Raw genomic sequence first — 19402 nt, forward strand, 5'->3', positions numbered from 1 at the left:
CCAAAATATGCATGCAAATATGCACTAAAAAAGGCCGAAATATGCACTAAAAACGACTGATTTGCCTAAAATATGCACAATACAAAATCGAAAAACCTTCATTATTTCTATATATTTTAATCAAAGATTGTACATAAACAGCGAAATTTTCTTAAAATTAAATATAGTTTGTCACCCGCGAGCCCAGTGCTGCCACCTTAGACCATTACGGGCTAAATCTAGCCCTTTTTTGGAATTTAACCCGTGTTTTAAATTTTAAGCCCCAAAAGGGTAATCTAGCCCTATTTTGATGGCTCAAAATTAACTTAAAATGGAGCCCATTTTGTAATTTTTTGCCATTTTATCATGCCAAAATAGGGTTTGTTTACTTGCTGAGCGTTCTGATTGGCTAATAAAGGTTAGTCAACCAATCAAAACTCCCGCTACTTAACGAAATATGCACGATTGGGGAAAAAGGCTAAAATATGCACTAACGCCGTAAATAGAGAGTTTTATGCATTTGCATATGCAAACATGCAAATGCATATAATCCGATGTCTATATAGGATTAATAGGGTGTTGATGCGTCTATTGAAGACAGATTTTAAGTCTTGGAAACTTTGCACTAAGTGGAAGGGGTTGGTTGACGTTGATGGGTTCTGTATTATTTCATCTTTGCTTATGCATAAATAAGATTTGTATCAAATGTGTAGCAAAAGCAACAAATACTAGCTTACAACCTTGCGTCTTCTTTTACTCTAATTGAATATCAGTGCAAGTTTGTAGTAATCGTTCTTGATAAGAGTAAACAAAATTGTTTATAAATAAATAAAAGTACTGGTTTATCTGCAGTTTTTTCATCTTTAAAATCATTATAAAAGATAACGGCAAAAAACATAATTACACTAACTTATACAAACTTCAAACGAGTCAAAAACTAATTTCATAACAATTATGATTAAATAACCTACCATTACGTCCATGGATTACGATCAAATTGACAAAGTACGACACTAATTATTGAAAAGAAAACAATCTACGTTCCCTTCTCCGTAATCAATTTCTAAATAAAATTACTCTTTGCAATCGGAACTACTACTTAAAATGTCGGGTTACCTAAATATTACCATTGGGCGCGTGCCCTTACAAATTAAATTACTACATTGAAAACAGCACTTAATTGCATTGTGTTAAAGTTGTTTTTCGATTGTGACGTAACAATAGAAGACCTGTCATGAAGCTTTCAAGCTTAACCGGTCATTTCGTCTTTTGTGGCCTTTATTATCATTGTGTTAAAGTCGAAAATAGATTTACATTAAAAATAAAATCGTGTTCATAACGTCCACCTAGTAATTTTGTATAATTCGTTGCTTGTTAAATTTATTTTTTAGTGACGCCTTTTAATTATACACAATTTCGGTAATTGCGTTTGTAAACGAGTGTTAAGTTTCAATTACACTGCTACTTCCTTTGTGTGTATTTTGATTAGTTTTGACTATTCGAAAGAGGGAAATTATACAATATTGTGGCATGTGTTATATTTATAGGCTGTAGTTACTTAAGCTACTACGCCCACGCTAAACGTAGGCATAAAATAATAAAAATCTAACATTTCACATACGTTTCCGAGGCAATATACAATACAAGGAGAGGTTGATGATTTTTAAACAGTTGTTACGACTATTAATGTTATGTCATTTAGGGCTGATTTTTCAATCCTTGGTTAAAACTTATTCGTCGAATAATGTATAAAACTACCATTTTAAAAACGTATTCTAATTGCCCGTATCTGACAGTTTACGTGACATTTTAATATTATCGTGTAATACTTTATTGGACGGATAAGTTTTATCCAAGCATTGAAAAATCGGCCCTTAAAAATTAAAATAAGATAAATAAAGCAATGTGGAAAGTTCCGAGGTATAATTCGTCTTATCAAATATGATCTGGAATTATGAACTTTATAACTAATAAAGTATTTTTTAAGAATTTTGTCTAGCGATCGCCATACAGGGCTCGGTTCAGGACAAGTCATGTGCATACATATTGCTTTTTATTGTCCCCGCTTTATCAGAAAACTTACATCTTCGACAATATTAGTCCTTCCCCCCTTAGATACGTTTATCTACAGCTTACGTCAATCTCATACATTCGTAGTCTATTCTATTGAACTCTACGCTAACAGAAATCCACTTGGCTAGAGGGGCTTATTCCTTACATCTAGAAAAATTATCTTGAAAAACATGTTCAACAATCCCCCCTTTTCGAGACACCATCCATCCACCCAAGTACTTAGACCAGCACCTCTCTCAAGCATCCACTGAATTAACATCCACCATTTACATATTTGCATCATTCATTCAAATTATGCTTTGTTGCGAAAACTTGCAATTATTTGAACAAACCTCGTTAAGATTAAAACGATTAAATGTGATTTTCTTTACAATGCATTCATTTTAACGTTATAAATAGAGCTGTCTGCATATTTTGCATTTATGTTATAATATCTAAGCAGCTAGATGTTTTTGGAATTTCAGTGGTACGAATCTGTGGTACCTAGTATTTTTTTATTGATAAACAATTTGTTAATTATTAAATTACGATGATACATACAGTTTGAATAATTAAAAAAAACGCGGTGTAATAACATAAACACGTGAAAATATTGTACTGTCACCGATCTTTGATGAGTGTACAAAATTTAAATCAAATCTGTCCATGTGGGTCAAAATCGAGTCTAAATGTTACAAACACACAGATAAAGATAATAAAAGCGTGTTAAAACTTTTTGAAATATCAAATATGCCGCTATGCACAGACAAACGAATCCACGATCCAGCTTCTTTTAAAACATTAAAGTTAAAAGTTAAAACTACCTCCATATATCACGTTAGTTGATATGACGCAGTTATAACGGGCGTCGTTTGAAGTCTATTCCTGTCAAACGTTTTTCCCAAGTCGGATATTTGTATGAAACTTTATACGAATGCGGATATTATGTATGGGTTCCGTAGACTTGTAAGACAATACGCTACGGTTTACTTCATAGATGCAATAGAGTACTTCGCTTTGATTCAAACACTTTCTATTTAACTTAATAGTGCACAATATGATAATATGAAAAGCTAGAATCACTTTTTCGTATATACTTACAAACCTATCTAATTAAGAAATTGGTTGTCTGTAAAGTCGGTTTACTGACGATAGTTGAACGTGACAACGTCCGATAGTGCTTCTTCGTCGCTCGTTCCGCGCTCTCGCTTGCACTTCAAGCCTAATAGCGGCAGTACACATGGGGCCAAGGCGTTGGGCCAACGTGTTGGGAAAAAATGAAGGATATCAAGGTTCCTGTTCACACATTGGCGTACTGATCATTCTGCATTGGCGCTTCAAAGATGGACGTAGTCCGTAGAAGTTCTTGCAGCCGCGGCAATTTATTTATACAGTGCGTTTAATTATTACGTACATGTGCACAAATAATAATGAGTGTACTCTGCCGTCTACGATGATACCATTTTCCAATCTCTATTGTCCTTTTTTTATTTCTGTATAAATAAAACATTATTATGTTTAGATTTTTTCAAATGTTTAAAATGTGTACATTTTACATTTAATTTAATATTAACTACCTATAAAACGAAACTTTAAAGATTATAATATTATTATATTAAATGATAATATTATTTATGTAATAAAGCACAATTTGATCAAAATTATGCTCATTGTACCTATATTGTTATTTAATTTTTAGGAACAAGTAACTTATTAATACTATTTTACTCATTTTATAAATATATTCATTTTTTTTATCTCATTGTATTAAAGTGAGATAAGAAAAACATCTAGAATAATATAATAAATAGAAAATAAAACATCTAATTTATTGAGTCATATGGTTTTTATTTTTGTGTAAGTAGTTCATGCCGTGGATTCCAAATTATTCCTTCATGTGGATACAATTCTACGAATTGTAAAACCTCATTGCTTGTCCACATCGGCGCCAACGTGTGAACGCTGTTTGCGGAGCGCGCCAAGATTCTTTGATGTGTGCACAAAAAACCGACAACATTCGGTTGGCCTGCCAATATTGGGGCCAACTAGGCTAATGAAGCCAACATACCGCCAAGTAGCTCTCTACACGTTGGCCCAACCCGTTGGCCCAACACGTTGGCCACATGTGTACTGCCACCATTACATGGAACGCCTCAGAGCGAGGTAACGCCGCATGAGTCATGTTTTTTCGTGCGTGCAGCCGGCTCCATCGAATTATAAGACGTTGTCACGTCAAACAATGAAGTCTACTTGAGTATTCAATTAGGAAAAAAAATATACATCAAAAGCAAGAAATATCCTAAAACTAGGTATTTAAAAATAACAATCTCCCTTTTTTCCGTCACTCTAGTTATAATATACATGTATTACCTCACTTCAACAAACGAACGTTTTTATTGACACCCTAATTATATGCATAACATTGTGCAATATTAATTATAATATTTTAAAGTTTAAACATTCAATCATTTTAACTGACTCATAGTGACATGGCCAAAAAATGTAAGTATGTACTTCGTTTGTTAGTACCTAGTACCTACCAATAAAAAAACCTTCAAATAAAAAAAAAATTAATAATATTTGAAACAAATCGGGTTTAGATAAATAATTTTTTATCCTGCGTTTCCACCACTACGAAAAATGAAAGAAATGTTATATTTTTTCGACTTTAAAAGAAAAATTCTCCATTTAAGATTCCTTACCGGATATATGATTATGAAAATTAACAATACATACAAGAAAATTTTATTACAATAAATCCAATAAATATTTTAATCAACCATTTCTTTTCAAACATACATTTGAATGCAGTCTGAGAGGATGTCTGTACACAATAAAAATAAACTCATTAATTATTCATTTTTAGTTTTAAATGAATATTTTAGAAGAATATATTCAAATGTATTTCTGTATATTTAAGTGCCTAAACTAATAAACATGATTAATGATCAGCTGAGTACACTAGACTCGGAATTGCATTGGGTACAGTCAGACGATGATGTTTTTTAGGTTTCAATATTATTATTTTTTTATTTATAATATTTGAAGTAGAAACTTTATATCATGCCAAAACTTATAGTAAAAAAGTTAACACGAGTTGAGAGGGAAATTAACACGAACAAAAATCTACTATTAAACATTAATATATCAAAATATGGCAACAGAATACAAACAGATAAACCACATATTAATCTAATAATTGCACAACCAAATGCAATGATGTCATAGCATTTTCCATGGATAACTTGATCTAATCAAAGATATCAAAATGTTAATTTAACATGTGCTATTTTCAGTAGATATCTTATCACTACTCACTTATGGTTATAAACATTATGAGTAAATACATACTCACTTTTCCCTTTAATTGCAATGACTGTGAGATAATTAAAGTATTTAAAACTGTAAATAAATAATCTGATACGAGAAATTGTTGCGTCATCACAAATCTATACTAATATTATAAAGCTGAAGAGTTTGTTTATTTGAACGCGCTAATCTCAGGAACTACTGGTCCGATTTGAAAAATTCTTTTGGTGTTAGATAGCCCATTTATCTAGGAAGGCTATATGCTATATATTATCACGCTAAGACCAACAGGAGCTGCAATGCGGGTGAAATCGCGCGGAACAGCTAGTATGAAATAACTACCGTCACAAATTACATTACACACACATCAAATTTAGCAAATCTTTTCTTATATTATTCTTATAACTACATTACATATTTAGAAACAGACAGTGATCTCTACCAGGCAACATCTACTACTACGACTTCGTAAGGCAGAATCTCGTAATGTTATCGTCAACTACGTATTATATTTCGGATCCGTGAAATAAACGTACAATACACATTACTAACAATTCAAATTCGTCTATCTTTTAATCTCAAATACCCCGTCCGATTAGGGCCCTTCTGGCCTCCTCCACTCAAGCGACAGCTCAAGCCGAGGTACGTGGTCCCCGTCAAGGGGGGACGCCCTTGTGCATGTCGCTACCAGGGTGAACCTTCAGTTCACCCCCGCGTCCGCGTTAAAATGTAGAAGCCCTTCTGGCTAACATTGAGAGACACCACACAAAAAAAAATCTCAAATAAATTGCAAAAAAATAGCGTGAGTGTCGAGCACACGTGTCAAAGTGAAATTTCTACAAGATCAAAATCCAAGACCAAAATCGTCGCCTTACTCCATTACGTGACGGTAACGCCATGACGCGATCTTGAAATTTTACTTTTAACGCGCCTAAAGAAGTTTCACTTGTAAATCTGAATTACCTATTTAAATAACATGATGAAATTCTGCAAAAACCAAAAATATCCATAACAACTAACACAGACAACTACAACCTACGCTATCTGTACGCAAGAAACTAACGTCAGAACAGAGTCATTCCGAAAACAATGGCGGACAAGAATGTTACAAGTTACGACCGTTTTACTGTACACAACTCCGGTAAAAGAGCATATATTACCCGCGTACGATATCTCTAAATAGAATTACTACAACAATGACGCATCTGCGTAAAATAAAAGATAATCACTTATCTATACATACTAGATAACTAGCTGTGCCCCGCGGTTTTAATCGCAGTGCTCAGCTCCTGTTGGTCTTAGCGTGATGATATATAGCCGATAAGTGGGCTATAGAACACCGAAATAATTTTTCAAATCGGACGAGTAGTTCCTGTGATTAGCGCGTTCAAACAAACAAACTCTTCAGCTTTATAATAATTATGTATTAGTATAGATGGTACAAGCTTTGCTTGGTATCGATAAAATAATTTTCAAAATCGACCTAACTTATTTTCAATCAAAAAACTAAAAAATATATCCTCATATTAAAGATAATAATACTCTCATACTTATAATATACTATAAATAAAAAAACTACAAACACACACATTATCAAAAATAACCTAATTTAAATATAAATCGCAAATTCCTCACAGATATGATACCAAAAATAAAAATCCATTAGATATGGATTCCAATAATAAAGAAATTTATGTGACAAAGATAGTTATAAAATAAATATAATTTATAATAGAAAATAAAAAAAAGATTACGTAATCGTTAGGAAAATGGAATTTGTAAATCGATAATCAGTATGTCAAGTACTTTGTAAGTTTGTTCCTCATGTAAAATATTAACAACATTGTTGGTATGATTATATGCCTGAATCTTAAACACTGCTGTAAGCTGAGTCTTATAGTCTTACGACGAAAGTTCCCTTAAATATGTGGATGATTTTAATCATAAATTATGTCTTAGTACATAAAATTTCTACCTAGTTATATTTAACCTTTACGTGATCATAAGCTTGTCATGACAGAATAATTACATGTTATAATAATTATTAAGTATTAGAACAATCCATACGTTACAATTCTTTGTAATTCCAACTATCGATATTTCCCTGTATCAAGTATGGAACGTCACTATCAACGTCTTTATGACAATTACATTTTTGACATATGTCTGCTTACGGTTGGCACAACTGAAAGATATGACGCCGTGCTCTATATCTTGCTAATACATATAGAGGGTGTAGGTAATCGTTAAGTGTGCACAGGCGATTATTCCGATATTATTACAAACTGGCTGCGCTCCGCGGTTTCACCCGCGTGCCTCCGCTCCTGTTATTCTAAGCGTGATGATATAATATAGCCTATTAATAGCCTTCCCCAATGAATGGGCTATCTAACACCGAAATAATTTTTCAAATCGGACCAGTAGTACTTTACCTTATGAGGTAAATGACAAAAAAACTTTATAAAATATCACGATAAATATCCAAAAATTTAACATTAATCACTCCCATGAATGATACAATACATAATATGTGTTGATCTAAACATAGATATTTAGATTAAGGGTGCTATAACAGATTTTTAACAAAAACCGCTATTTTACGGTACAATTTTAACTCAAAGTACTTACACGTGAGAACAAAGTAATATCTTAATTTAAAGATAATATATTCAGTTCTACGATCATCTTATAAAAATTGTACGACGTCATACAAAATTGTCACTGAAATACGATTTTCCCAGCACAATGATGGCATAAAATGCAAAAAAATGGGGTCTAAACCGGTACACTTTTAAGAAAATTAAAAGCCTAATCTATCTTCTTACCTATAAATTATTGAGGGATATATAGTCCTTTATAGATTGTGATAATTTTTTTGTATCTAAATCAAAATTTTATTTCAATTATAAGCTAAATTAAAAATACTTGTCGATTTCTTCATACATTTTGCTCTCGCGGGTCGTCAGACCGCGCTCAGAAGCGCTCTTGGAAGGACGGGTGTATCGCTCCTCGTCCCAAAAATAAAAACGAATTAGAAAAAGATTATTGTGCGTATACTGTCGTTTTCGTGATTTGAAATATTTGATACTTTATAAGAGTAAACTGTATAAGTTTCATATTCCAGTTATTTGTAATTTAAAATTATGTTTTAAAAATTATGTTGACTGAGATCCTCTTTTTTTATGGGTTGTTGAACGGATTGGTGGGGTAAAGCAATTTGACAAAACTTAAATCCAAAATGGAGCCGACGAAAATTTGCCATCTTTTCGTCATGGGTGTCATTTTCATGGTTTTTGGGGTAGCTATTAACCAATATGAGGTCAAAACTAAAATCCAAGATGGCGCCGACGAAAAATTTGACATATTTTCGTCATGGGTGTCATTTTCATGGTTTTTGGTGTAGCTATTAACGAATATGAGGTCAAAACTATAATCCAAGATGGCGCTGACGAAAATTTGACTTTTTTCGTGATGGGTGTCATTTTCATGGTTTTTGGGGTAGCTATTAACGAATATGAGGTCAAAATTATAATCCAAGATGGCGCCGACGAAAATTTTACATCTTTTCGTCATGGGTGTCATTTTCATGGTTTTTGGGGTAGCTATTAACCAATATGAGGTCAAAACTAAAATCCAAGATGGCGCCGACGAAAAATTTGACATATTTTCGTCATGGGTGTCATTTTCATGGTTTTTGGGGTAGCTATTAACGAATATGAGGTCAAAACTATAATCCAAGATGGCGCTGACGAAAATTTGACTTTTCTTCGTGATGGGTGTCATAATCATGGTTTTTGGGGTAGCTATTAACGAATATGAGGTCAAAATTATAATCCAAGATGGCGCTGACGAAAATTTTACATCTTTTCGTCATGGGTGTCATTTTCATGGTTTTTGGGGTAGCTATTAACCAATATGAGGTCAAAAATAAAATCCAAGATGGCGCCGACGAAAATCTTTGTTATTTTATTTTAGTTTACTTCTTTATTATTAAGAAAATTACACCTATGACGAAAAGATGTCAAATTTTCGTCGGCGCCATCTTGGATTTTGGTTTTAACCTCATATTCGTTAATAGCTACCCCAAAAACCATGAAAATGACACCCATCACGAAAAAAGTCAAATTTTCGTCGGCTCTATCTTGGATTTTGGTTTTAACCTCATATTCGTTAATAGCTACCCCAAAAACCATGAAAATGACACCCATCACGAAAAAAGTCAAATTTTCGTCGGCGCCATCTTGGATTTTAGTTTTGACCTCATATTTGTTAAGAGCTACTCCAAAACCTTGAAAATGACACCCATGACGTAAAGATGTAAAATTTTCTTCGGCGCCATCTTGGATTTTAGTTTTGACCTCATATTGGTTAATAGCTACCCCAAAAACTACCCACACTTGCAAATGTGTTTGCTACGTAGGAAAAGTTCAGATTTAAGAGTATCCTAGGTAATGTGTTATGTGACGAATACCTATAATTTATTTCATTTCCGACTATTTTTCGGAATAACATACATTTACTAAGAATTGTATACAATGCCGGATTTAATACAGTGCCGGTAACATCATATGTATGATAATAATTCTACATTTCTTAAAAAGCTTTGATATTGTATACAATTCATAGTTTATTATTCAATGAAATAATGATGTAAAATAGTCACACTTTTTTAAGTTGTTTGAATATACTAACATACTTATTAGGATCGTACCTACTAATAAAAGTAACAAAATGAATTTTTAAAGTTCCTAGTAATCTTCTGGAATCAATTTCAATAAAAATACATAATATCAAAAATTAAAAATAATATCAAGTATGAAGATGGTCTATAAAATGGAATGCGCTATGTTTACGTGAGCGTGATATTGCCGCGAACAAAGTTACGTCGTTAGATACCTAAATTTGAGTAACGCAGATTTGTGACAGCGTCCTTAACATACAAACACTCCAATAAACCTTGCATCCAGCATTCCAACTATAACGTTTGTGATTTACTGTTTACAGCGGTACAGACAAGTTATGTTTCCTAGCAATTATTATTTATTAATAATGGTTTTCTCGTCATAGCCGCGACAGGTACAGTCGTAACATAAAGTGTGCAATGAGTTAATCTTAGTTACAGCTTGAAGGGGAAATTTAATTTATAACTTGGCGCATTGTTTTACTGTGGAATGTTGTACTAGTTGGTGTGCGCAGGTTCTTTCGTTTTTTAAAATGTGATATAATGAGGATAAGTTTACTTTAATTTTCGACTGTATTTTTTAATAATAATCGTCAATTATCATTCTCTGCATACTGCTTCTTTTATCGACGTCAAGGTTTATAAAACTGTGGCAATAAGTGTTTGATACTTTGTGTTATATATTACCTATGTATAACATATAAGTACATCATAATAGAAAAGCTAATTATTATTAAAAGAAATAACCAATAGCTATTTTTAAATAATCTTATCATACTATCACACACTACCAATATTATTAACAAGCAACCTTATGTATGAACGGGTGTTTTATACCCACACCTAAACAGAGACGTAACACTAATAAACTCGTTCGACCACGTGACCCCACACCATCCATCACGCAGAACAATACCGGGGCAAGGGCTCAAATTTGCACCCGCTCTGATTTATTGCTCGATATTATCGCAGATTGCCGACGCGATAAAAAACACCCAATGCAACGGTATGACGTCATACTTTTTCAGGGTAGTTGCAACTAGAGAATCCAATCCCGCATCAAAATCGCGATCCCGCAAGCCTGCGGGATTAAGATCATCAATCCCGCGGATCCCGCGGGATTTGCGGGATTGATTTTAATTATTATTATTTTTGTTTCATGTAATTTAAAGAAAGAAAATACACACAAATATTGCACGCCTCATAAGCGAAGCGTTGAGGTGGGTACTACTGTCACTTCGCGCAAAACATCTGATTTTTCAAACTTAAAATGTCTTTATGTATCATACATTGCACTTGTAAGATAATACATACACACACATATTAAGAAAAAACACCATTTTTAACGTTCATGATATTTTTGATGTCATTTTTGTTATTTAAACTAGTTAAAAAACAGTTTAAAAAAGTTCTGTCTTGGACGTCCGTGTGTCTGTATGTGCGGATCCTTTTTCTTGTTAACACGATAGCGACCGAAATACTTTACTAATCGAGTCTTTTTTTTTCTCTTACGCTTGAGTATGCTCAGGAATAGAACCCTTTCATTTTTCAGGGTCTGATTCGATGTGGTTTAATTGTTATTAAATAAACAAAAATAATAATTAATAAATATTTATTAAAAAAAATTATGAGGCGTGCACTTTTGGATTTTCCAAATTATTTTTAATTATTCTTATCAACATGAAGCAAAGTTATCACTTAAGTATATTATAAACTAGCTTTCCACCCGCGGCATCGCCCGCGCAGTCAAAGAAAACCCGCATAGTTCCCGTTCCCGTGGGATTTCCGGGATAAAACCTATCCTATGTCCTTTCTCGGGTATCAAAATATCTCTATACCAAATTTCATGCAAATTGGTTCAATAGTTAAGGCGTGATTGAGTAACAGACAGACAGACAGAGAGTTACTTTCGCATTTATAATATTAGTATGGATTAAATATAATGATGTTTAAGACAATACAATATTCACAATATTTCACGTTTCATATTTATATTTTTAATTGAAATAGAACATATTCATTGGTTTTAGAGGCATTTAAAATCAGCTTATTTTTTTTTTTTGAAAATACTTTCGAGGAAATGATAAAGTATCTAACGTTTCATCTTTTAGATTTGTTTTTTGATCTTATCTTGTTGCATAAATAGCCAGCGGCGGAAATAGCACGCTCGGCTTCCACACTTGTAGGCGGAATTGACTTTACATAAGTATAAACAGCTTCCAAATACTTCCCCCTATTCCCTCCACATTCAAAAAGTGTCAATATCAAATCAGTTGAATTATCTCGAGTGGGTACACGCACAGCAGCTCTAGACTCTGCCACCCATTCAGTACGCGCAAAGTTAAATCCCCGTGCGCCGTAGGGGAATCCCCAGTCATAGAGTACTGGAACTGACATTGATTACGTTCTGTTCCGTCCGATAATAGTTCCGATCATCCCTATTTTTCTTACTTTTTTCAATCCCGCGAACGTGCGGGATCCCGCATGAGTAATCCCGCATTTTTGATCCCGCAAAAAAGGTGCGGGATCCCGCATTAGCGGGATCCCGCGTTTGCGGGATTGGATTCCCTAGTTGCAACTAATTCGATTTTAGGTGAAGCATCATTTTATTAACTATTTACAAGTTACAAGTTTTATTAGTTTAAATATGTCCCTGATATTATGCATAACTCTGACTCGTTCACTAAAGTGTCTAATTTGAAGTATATTTTAGTTACTATAAAAACAGTAGTTTAGGCATGAAAGACAATCTTAAATCACCCTCACAACCTTTTGCAGTAACAAGAAAGTCTGATTCAATAAAATATTATATTACATCTTATCATCCATCATCCACACATTTACCCTATTATAACAGTTTCCAATACAATTTTTAGCACAACATAAACTAAAAATTAGCCAAACGTAGGCCGTTAACACGCACCTACCTACGTACCTACGTAGTCGCACTAATACGTAATGTACCCAACTAACTATTGACAAAAACTAAGAGACTATAATATAGCTGTCCATAACACACATACTACTACCCCCAAACTATCCTGTCCTCCTCTCATTTACCCTATTACAGTATAGAATACAATTTTTAGCGCAACGTAAACTAAACATTAGCCAAACGTAGGCCATTGACACGCACCTACCTACGTACCTACGTGGTCGCACTAATACATAATGTACTAACTATTAACAAAAACTAAGAGACTATAATAATGTAGCTGTCCATAGCACATACATCTACTACCCCCAAACTATCCTGTCCTCCTCTCATTTACCCTATTACAGTTTCCAATACAATTGTTAGCACAACGTGCAACGTAATCTAAAGCCAAACGTAGGCCGTTGACACGCACCTACGTAGCTGTACCTACGTGGTCGCATAGCAACGAAAGAATTATCAAACTATTTCAGTACTCACGGTATCAACGGCTATCGGCTGACGAACCCGACCAATCTGAAATGAGAACATGGAATTTTACAAACAAATCAATTAACGATTAACGCTTAAATCGCATTGGTGTGGAAATACAACACAATTCATATGGTCAAGGCTTATAATGTACTAGTTTCTGCCCTCGGCTTTGCCCGCGTTGACTTAAACCTAATAAATTATATACTAAAACCTTCCTCTTGAATCATTCTATCTATTATGAAAAACCGCATCAAAATCTGTTGCGTAGTTTTAAAGATTTAAACACACAAAGGGACATAGGGACAGAGAAAGCGACTTTGTTGTATAATATGTAGTGATTGTGTATGGGAAGTTTTCTTTACATAATATATGATCATAATATGATCATAATATAGTCTTGTCTTTATGTACGTTATGCCGTGAATGTTGTTTTTGCTAAGAACACTTTTTCGGTATAATGTTGGTTTAAATTTGAATTACATAACATTACTTATGAAATAGCGTTTAAAATAATTGGGTAAAATAATTAAATACGTATTCCTTAATGCCTATTATGCCATGCAATCATACATCTTTCTATTGTAGGCATATAAAAATAATAGTTTCGGTTTATATTATTATAAACGATATGTTATGATGAATTATTTTTAACAAGTGATAATACATTAATACCGCCTTATCAGGGCATAGCGACCAATTCTGTATACAAATTATAGATAATGTATACAATCTCTATTTAAATATTATTAGTATTAGTCTAGTATTTTAACTATACAACGTTGAAATGAAATGAAAATCCTTTATTGCTATAGAAATAAAACAAAAAGCAATATAGACAATAAATTTAAAAAAGCAAAGGGTGGCCTTATCCCTAGGTACCGATCTCTACCAGGCAACCTTTACAGCAAAGGAAAGAAATAAAACAAAATGTGGGTGAGCAAAAACAAGGCAACTCAAAGAAGAAAAACAGAATAAAATATTCATAACGTTTCCTAACTTCTACAATCTACATGGCATTTAAAACGCATTCCAAAAATGTAATTCTATTCTGCATTCAAAAGCCAAACGAATATATGTAAATATATTCAAATGGCCGGTGTTTTTGCCCGATCCGTAAGTAGCCATTACGATATCAAAATATCGTGTAACCATTAGCAAAACAAAAAGTTATCTCAACTAAAATCTCGGTGCATCGACCTGTTATAAATCGTACCTACTTAGATTGCGTGCCGGTAACTATGTATTATTTGTACCTATTTAATAGTAAGTTCGACAACAGATCAACTATTAATTTTCGTTCACCTTTCGCCCTATAGTGCGTCATCCTCAAAACAGTATGATATATTGTACTGTGAATTTGACAATTACTAACACTAGCCGCTCGATACGGCTATTTTCTAGTGATTAAAAAATATTGAATCCATGGCAGAAATAATGAATCATTCTATAAGTGAACTTCTATATTAAACTAGTTAAATAAATACCTACCAAGATTCTATTAAATAGAGACTGCATAATATAGGGTTTAGACAGTTCCCTTAATATACATATTCAATACACGCATTTATTTCAATAAAATATAAATATAAACTAACTCACTACGACACTAATTAAATCATAAAGCGCCAAAACAACGAAACATTTTAGTAAAATCCTTATAAACGATGAAATAATTGACTTTTTCATGTTCATTGTTATATTATAAACATAAGTCTATTGGGATCTATTAAATTGACTACATTCGAATATGTGAAATGGCACATTACAAACAAAATTACGTAGATTCTCTCGGGAACAAAATACACGACAAACGTGATTAATCGTACAACTGATGGAAAGTTATTTCACTGACTAGTGGATATTTTCTAGTCCCATACAATCTATACTAATATTATAAAGAGGAAAAGTTTGTAAGTATGTATGTATGTATGTATGTATGTATGTATGGTTTTCACGCATAAACTACTGGACCGATTTCAAAAATTCTTTCACCATTAGAAAGCTGCATCTTTACTGAGCAACATAGGCTATATTGCATTTTCAAAAAAATTAGAGATCCTTACCAAAAATGCAATAATGTAACCCAAGGTGTAAAAAAATCCTCAATAAAACTTCTGTCATCGCGTGCGCTGCGGAATCTATTGAAGATAGAACAAAAAAATGTTCTACGGTATTATAGAATGGATCAATATCTACAAGAAAGTCCGCGATACCATATGTCCATCTTCAGTAGTTATGTTACTACAACAACTTTTTTACGTTTTCAAAGTAAATAGAAGTGCCGACAGTAATCAAACCATGTTATCCATACACATATATTAATCCTTATCCCATTAAATGATGTTTTATTATAGACTGTTTCAATACCAGCAAAATACTTTTTAAATGAAAAGAATTGGATATTCCATTCAAAAGATATAACGAATTTTTAAAAGTGTCAATCTACAGAAAATAGTAGGTATACTGTTCGAGCAGGCCGTAGTGCGGGGGTCACGGAGGAATTCTACCAATATGCGTCTTGACGGAACACAGTGGGGTTTTGGTCGGTAGGAATCCGACATAACCCACGGCCCCTCCCCCGGAGGCCGTGGGTATCTATGAAAGATTTCCCCACTAAAACAAAAAAAAAAGAAAGGCCGCAGTGCGGGACGGGGTAAAGGTGATTTTCATGTGATTAAAAATTAACCCATAGTCCGACCTATAGTAGACTTTTCACTGTAACGATATCGCTATCTATGCGGGTGAAACCGCAGGGCATTGCTAGTTATAATATAACGTCACACCCCGGACACTCCATACAAAATGATCGTTTTGACAGTCACACTGTAGAGACTGCAAATGTGTGTGTTAACGCTTTATGGTTGGCACATTTGTGACTAGCGTAAAAAAAATTCGCGTTTTTCTGATGAAATACATCCGTAAACAGCACAATATCTAACCATTTTCTACGAAAAACGATAATCACAAATCCAAAATAATAAAATTACTTTAAGTCAATTTGATTAATGTTGTCAATCTTCGTTGCGTATCGTCCTTGCAGAAAAATATGGCCCATTTTATGTCTGATCGCGCGGGGGTGAGGTAAGTTTAATTTTGGCGGGAGGCGGAGAGTGTCCGTTCTGTAGCGTTTAGCTACTATTTTGTATTCTGTGATAACGTCATGGAATGATGATGAATGATAATGAAATACCTATATTGTTAAATCACTGACGTGTCACTTGACAATACAAACAAAAAAAACTTATTAACAGAATCGGATTATTATAACCGAAAAACGAACATATTTTTATGATTTTATTTACCCAATTATAATTACACCAAATAATCTGACGTTTTTCTTCGCAATTTCTCGATCCAACAGTAACTAATCAATTTAAAATCTCACAAAAATATTATAAAAATAAACAATCCCCTCGGCATCCACATAAAACATTCCATGAACTACGTTCGAAACACTACTTTACCCTACTATAAGTCTCTCCCACTACATCAAAAAACGAACACAAAACAATCCAGTCTTCCTAACCCATTACTTAACCAGTACCTACAAATTACCCAGCCTACAACAAATCCATTGCAGGGGATTATGGTGCAATGCAGTTCGCAGTGCGGCGCCAACTGCCAGGACTGTAAGGACCCCACGTAGCCATATTTACTTTAAGTTTTGCCATTTGTATATAACTGCATGATAGTTCTTTTTTACTAGGAATACATGAAGGTTTAGATGTAATTAAGATCTTACCCATTTCTGTACGTAAAATTATAATATTAAACTAGATTTCCTCCTGCGGCTTCGTCCGCGTTTTCAGAGGAAAACCCGCATAGTTCCCATTCCCGTGGGATTTCCGGGATAAAACCTATCCTATGTGTTAATCCAAGTTACCCTCGATATGAGTGCTAAGTTTCATTGTAATCGGTTCAGTAGTTTATGCGTGAAAACCATACATAGGTACATACATAATTACAAACCTTTCCTCTTTATAATATCAGTATAGATATTTAATATTTTCTTTAAGTTTTAGCATTTGTGTGTCTATGATAGTACTTTTTGACTAGGAATACATGAAGGTATAGATATTTAGATCTTATCAATTTTACGTACACATTTATATTTAGGTTTTACCACTTGTGTTGCTGTATGTCAGTGCTTTGTGACTGAAATGTTTCTATGCATGTATATACATATATTAAGATCTTACCGATATACCTAATTATTACGTGTGAACTGCTTATGTTTTGAAAAGAATAAAATTAGCTTTAAATCATACACAACAGACAAAAGTAGGTACAGAGTTTTGATGTATTCTTTAGGTGCTCTCCACATGTTTAAAATTGTCGTATTATGTATGAATATATTTGATTGATTGAGAAGATATAAAATGCATTAGTCCCATATAGATACGGGAATCCAATGCGTTATGCACAATTCACATAGGTCAACTTAAACCGTTTAAAAATAGACTTAGATGATTCTTATCCAATATAAAATAGAAATCTTGTGCTATTTTTATATTGCTTGTAACAAAAGTTACCGATAAGTCCGCCTACACACTGAATAGACCATTTCCCAAATAATTATAACACTCCATTTATCCGACTGTAAATCGATGCCAGTAAATGTTTTATAAGTAAAAGAATAAGCACAATTTTGATACAATATCATGATAAGGCACAAACCAGAAAAATGGGAAATTATTTTTGGACACTTCTTCCGAACAATCCTTAAAATAGAAAGATATAATAGTGAAATATGTATCTAATAGTGTAGGTAGTGACGGTAGAATCAGAAATATTAAGACAAATTATACCTATTAATAAAATGGCGTACTTTTCGTCCTATGCGTGTACAATTACTTCATAAACGAATACAGAGAATTCTTTGAAAAATTCAGCAAATTAGCTCCACGACACACCCCCATTTCTACCAGTAAACATTGCAATTTAAAAGTTCCACGAATCCGAATGGCTCTTACAAATTAAATTCGACAATTTACGAAAAGAATTGCTGCGTAATTTCATATCCCTCGCCACACTAATTTCGGTCACGGAGCGTGCCAACTCTATCTAGATTTTCTAAGAATTCGGTTCAATGTTCTTAACTTACGCCCTTTGAACAGGGACGGATTTCCGTGGAAAAAACGACACGACACTCAGACAGAATCGTAGTAAGCTCTCCAGTATGCCATTGTGCCAATTGAAATACATGTAAAGAATCGTGGCAGTGAATATAATTAGTTCATCCAAAGAAATGTATATTGTAAGTATCATCACGAGTAGGTACTATCGTAGGTTAGTTCATATGAAAAGTCAGTGTGATTTATCTGTACATAGGTATTGTTTAGAACTTAAGATAAAAAAGTGCTTGATGCCCAGCAGCAATTGTCGTATGTCAATGCATATTGTAAAGTGAATGTTGCATAATATATTCAATTATAAGTTTTAGAACGTCACGAATCTTTTAGATCATTAAAATACACAGCGCTCCAATCCAGCCCTGCCTTCAGATCTTTCTAGCTCACCTGCGTGATGTCTCATTTCATTTTCTATTTCACTAACTTCAAATTAAAGCACGTTTCTTGGAGCAGACAGCTCCAGAATTACTAGAGGTACTTTTATTTAAAACTACATTAAGAATTAACTCCTCAGACTTCGAATATATTAAGGTAGGCAAAGCAATGTGCAGATGCGAGTCAAGTTATAAAGTTGTAGAGCTCTATAATTACAGTAGAATCCGTTTATTATGACTCCGCCTATATTGACCAACCGGTTATTATGACGTAATTGCACTACGAAGTTTGGTTTTCATATAAAATTCTTTATAAAAAGTCGGATATATTGACTTCTAGTCCGGGATACATCGCCCATTTTTGCAAGTGATTACTATCAAGCTAATTTTTCGTGAGTAGCTTTATTTTGATGAGATGCCCAATAATTTCATGTACGAAACTCTCGATTGTGGTAGCTACCAGAGG

General features: G+C 33.5%; 1 long non-coding RNA gene across 1 annotated transcript in view; it reads right to left on the minus strand.

Annotated features, from left to right (window-relative positions):
• LOC149484244 (uncharacterized) overlaps window positions 1-19402 on the minus strand; it is a 135245-nt gene that overhangs the window by 57893 nt on the left and 57950 nt on the right. Inside the window, exon 2 of the long non-coding RNA XR_016316416.1 lies at window positions 13437-13472. This is a non-coding gene — a long non-coding RNA (uncharacterized LOC149484244). The remainder of the gene's footprint in view (window positions 1-13436; window positions 13473-19402) is intronic.

This window comes from Colias philodice, chromosome 12 (genome assembly GCF_061535455.1).
Source record: "Colias philodice isolate Cphi_HAF_F1 chromosome 12, ilColPhil1 Martin Lab GWU primary, whole genome shotgun sequence".
NCBI lineage: Eukaryota > Metazoa > Arthropoda > Insecta > Lepidoptera > Pieridae > Colias > Colias philodice.